The sequence below is a fragment of the Dipodomys ordii genome, unplaced genomic scaffold, assembly GCF_000151885.1.
Source record: "Dipodomys ordii isolate 6190 unplaced genomic scaffold, Dord_2.0 Scaffold66, whole genome shotgun sequence".
NCBI lineage: Eukaryota > Metazoa > Chordata > Mammalia > Rodentia > Heteromyidae > Dipodomys > Dipodomys ordii.
Genome location: NW_012267282.1, coordinates 5068619 through 5073144, shown reverse-complemented (window position 1 = coordinate 5073144; position 4526 = coordinate 5068619).

The window sequence follows — 4526 nt, the reverse complement described above, 5'->3', positions numbered from 1 at the left end:
CCCCCGCGCCCTCTTCCCCGGGCCCTGCCAGCCCCGTGCGGCAGGACGCCACGCACACAGCGGATCAGATCCACGGGGGAGGCTGGGGCCGTTCAAAGCAGCCTTACCGCCAAGGAACTGCCGAAAAAGCCGGAAGTGGAGCCCGGCCTTGAGTAAAATACCCGACCGCACCAAGCCCCGAGTTCAAGCCTCAGGACTGGCAAAAAAAACCTGAGGGACGAAGCTTCGCGACTCAGGAAGCCAAGCTGAGGATCCCGGCTCCCAGCCCGGGCCACCAGAAAACCAGAAGCGGGAGAGCGCTGGCTGGCTGGGGCCGCACCAGGCCCTGAGTTCAAGCCCCACGGCCGACAAAAAAAAAAGGCCGGATTGGAGGCATAACTAAAGTGGTCGAGTGCCAGAAGCAAGCACAGGCCCCGGCTCCGACCCCAGAACCGCCTGTGAGTAGCGCAGTGACTTACTTCATCGCTCCCCGCCCGCGGTGGCCATGCGCGGGGAGGCGCCACGCTGCGGCTTCGCTTCCCGGGAGGGCCGCTGTCAGCCTCTGGTAATGACGAGGGTAGCGGATCGAACACTAACTATGGGATAAAAAGAGGAAATGAACAAGGCTCGGGCGTGCAAAGGTCCCCGTCCCACTGCGGAGCCCCTCCGGGCAGGGGGCTGCCTGCCTCTGCCGGCCGCGCCCTCCGCCCCCACGGCGGCGGCCTCTCCCCTCGCGGGCTGCGCAGCCCCACCGTGCCCCGGGCCTGCGGCCTGGCGGTCACACGCTGCAGCACCGGCGCACGGCGGCAGCCGCCGCCCAGGCCACTCCCGCGAGCTTCCTCACTGACCAGGCACACCTCACGCGGTGTTGGCCATGTGGCCCGCCCCCGGCCACCCCACGCTGGCCCTGTCTCCGCTGCCCACTCCTGACAGATCACAGAAGCAGCAGGTCCTCCAAGCCCTCCGCACAAGGGTCCGTCCCCCCCCTTCACCAGTCGGCTTGCTTTTTTTTGTTTTGTTTTTGTCGGTCATAGGCTTGAACTCTGGGCCTGGGCGCTGTCCCTCCGCTCTGCAGCTCAAGGCCAGCACTCTACCATATGGGCCACTTCTGGTTTTCTGGTGGTTTACTGGAGATCAGTCTCAGAGTCTCACGGACTTTTCTGCCCAAGCTGGCTTTGAACTGGGATCCTCAGATCTCAGCCTCCTGAGTCGCTAGGGTGACAGTTGTGAGCCACCAGTGCCCAGTTTTTTGAGCCATGCTGGGGTTTGAACTCAAAGCTCTCATTCTTCGGCAGGCGCTCTACCATTTGAACCAGGCCTTTTACCCCCTTCACTTCAGTCCTTTTTGGAGGGTACAGCCGCATTTTATTCTGGGCCAGCCTGTTTGTATCTCCTCCAACGTGACTGGGGTCATGGGTGCCACACACTGGGCTACTAGTTGAGCTGGGGTCTCAAGGGCTCAACCCCGACCCTCCTTATCCCCATCCTCCGGGGCTAAGGAGTCTGGCCTTCCTTAGTGGCCAGCTCCACACCAAGCCCTGGACGCCCTGAGGACGGCCATCACCCACTATCTGCAGGAGCTCACTGGATGTCCACGTGAGCACAGAGGGGCTGCACACCCAGTGACCCCTCCACCACTGACCAGCTCGCTGGCCAGCCGCCTCCCGGGCTCGGCCCACCCTGTCCCTGTCGGTGCCATCTGTCACCTTCAAAGCCCAGCTGTGGCCACCTAGAGGCACGGGCTGCAGGGCAGTGCTGGCCCGTGCGCCGGACAGCAGGCAACAGCCACGGCAGCAAGCAGCAGCTGGGGGCGGGCCAGTAATGAAGCCCAATGAAAGCCTCCTCAGGGGAGCACCTGGTGGCCCTGGCAGGTGGGAAATTGCCAATAGGGGTGTCAGGTGGGGCCAGAGCCTGTGAGATGGGCTGGCAGAGGGGAGCTGGCTGCAGGAAGGTGTGGGTTTTGGGGGGGTGGGGAGATCGGTTGTGGGTGTTGAACTCTGGGCTTGGGCTGTTCCTCAGCTCTTCAGCTCAAGGGGAGCGAGCGCACCCCTTGAACCACGGCACCACTTGCGGTTTTCTAGGGGTTCATTGGAGATCAGAGTCTCATGGCCTTTCCTGCCCGGGCAGGCTTTGAACCGTGATCCTTGGATCTCAGCCTCCTGAGCTGCTGGGGTGACCGGCAGGAGCCCCCGGCACCAGGCAGGCATGGGGTTCTCAGCTTAAACCCGCTCTGCACCTGTGCTGCGCTGGGTCCTGGACTCAGCTCTGGGCAGGAAGCACTCACTCTCCATCCCCGGAGTCCTGGCGGCCGGACATGGACTACAGGAGGGCCTAGGGAGATGGCCCTGATGTCCCAGGCCACCAGAGCCACCGGACTCTGGTCCACCTCACAAGGTGGGGTGCTCCCACGGGGAGGTGGCCAGGCTTCCTCCGAACCCCACGGCTGCAGGCAGCGTGGCAGCCAGCACCCCACGGCACTGCCACGGGACCTGCTGAGGCCAGCACCATGGGGAGGGGCCTGCTGTCCCCACCCAGGCTCCTCCCTCCTGAGCCGAGCCTCAAGCCTGTGCTGCAGGAGGCCTCCGACACCAGGCCCCGACGCAGGCCTGAGCAGCCTCTCAACACCCCCTGGACAGCACCGTGACTGGGCAGGCTTGCGGTGTGACATTAAATGAGCCGGTCAGCCGCCAATCAGTCTCACACGCTGTGAGGGGCGCCTCCTCCCAGGTGGCCTCCAGGAAGGGTCCAGGACCAGGGACATGTCTTCCCCAAGGCAGCTCAGATTGCCCCTGGGAGGCTCAGGAAGGTGGAAGACCCCGAGGGGCAGCCACTTGCCTTTGTGGTCAGACACCGTGAAGCCACCAGGGAACGGTGTGGAAGCTTTGGGTCCCTGGGGCCACCTATGCCTGGGGACAAGGTCAGTGTGGAGCACCAGGACTAGAAATGTCCTCTGGCTTCCTCTGCCCCCAAGTCTAGCACACCCAGGGAAAATGCCTGGAACAATCTCCCCAAAAGTGCGTTTCTTCCTCTCCTGCCCAGGGCCAAGGGGCGCACACCCTGCGCCCGCTGCCGCCTCCCGCGCCAGGGCCTTCAGGACAGAGGCCGGGCTGGTGCCCAGCACATCCCGGGCACCCCTCCCCCAACACCACCCTCTCTGGGCCTCTCCTTGAGGGGACACCGGAACACAGCCCCCCAAGCGCACACTCGGTATCAGAGGCCTTCTTCTGTGTCCACCGTCCACAGGTCACATTCTGAACCCTGGCCCCAAGTCTGGGACTCCCCAAAGCTCACTGTGAGTCAGCCCTGCTAGCAGGCAGGGCACAGACTTCCTCCCCGGGCCTCCCTGGGGATGCGGCAGGGGCGGGCAAGGGGGGCCACATCCGGACAGGCCCCCAGGGGCTGCAGGCCTGGCTCACGAGGCAGCCGCGGCCTCGCCCCCTGCCGACCCCTGACAGGGTGGCGTGGGAGGAAAAATCTTCCAGCCATCTGCTCAGCTGCTGGGTTTCCGGCTGGGCCGGCCTGGGCTGGGGCAGGGCAGGCAGCCAGGAGGACCTGCTCCCCTGGGGAAGTGTCCCTTGTCCCCACGGGTGGGAGGACTCAGGGCTGCTCAGCCAGAGACCCCAAGGGCTGGCTGCCCACACTGCGGGGCCAGTGAGCCCCAGGACCTGTGGCCAGGCCCGGGAGCTCAAGTGGCCAGAAAGTAGGATACAGGGTTCCTGGATTCAATTAGGCCTGACGCAGCAAGTGGCCCCTACTGAGCAGCTTGCAGCCTGCTTCCTTGCGGAGTGCGGGCGTCCGGGAAGCAGGTCGGGCTGGACCAAGCCACTTCCACCACCCCACTCTCAGAGGACACACACTCACACGCTCAGCCACACTGCTTCCGGTCCCACCCAGCCAGGGATGCTCACCACTCAGGGGCCCCGGGATCTTTTCCCCAGGAATCCCGGCTAGGAAGTGCCTGCCCCTCTTGGCGGTTAGTAACAGCAGCCTGCACTTGTTGAGCACTGACTGCATGCCTCCGCGCCGAAAGAAGTCCATCAGGTAAAATCACCGGTGCCCCACTCCACAGATGAGAAGACTTAAGCTCAGAGAGGCGAGGGACAGGCCCAAGGTCACACAGCCTGGGCAACCAAGTCCGGGCAGTTACAGCTCCACGCTTCCCACAACCGCATGGAGGGGCGGAGACTCTTGGCCCCCACTGGCCAGGTCCTAAGAAAGGCCAGGGATCTTGCCCAAGGCCTCCTGATGAAGCTGGCAGAGCCGGGACCTGGCACACGCCTGCGCTGACCTGGGAGAGGTGGAAGCACATGTGACTGCCCAGGGACCACCGAGGGCGCCAGCTTACACATCACGTGACCCCAACGGGCACACAATAAACTCTAGGATACCCTAGACTGGCATCCATGAGGCAGGAAGAACCCCTCCTTCACACAATCACAGAGGATTAAGTAAGCTACCAAGGATTCACAGAGATGGGCCTGTTCCCACCAGATCGCTGCCACTGAGGGAACATCCTTCTCCCCTCTCGGGACAGCCAGGGAAGAGGA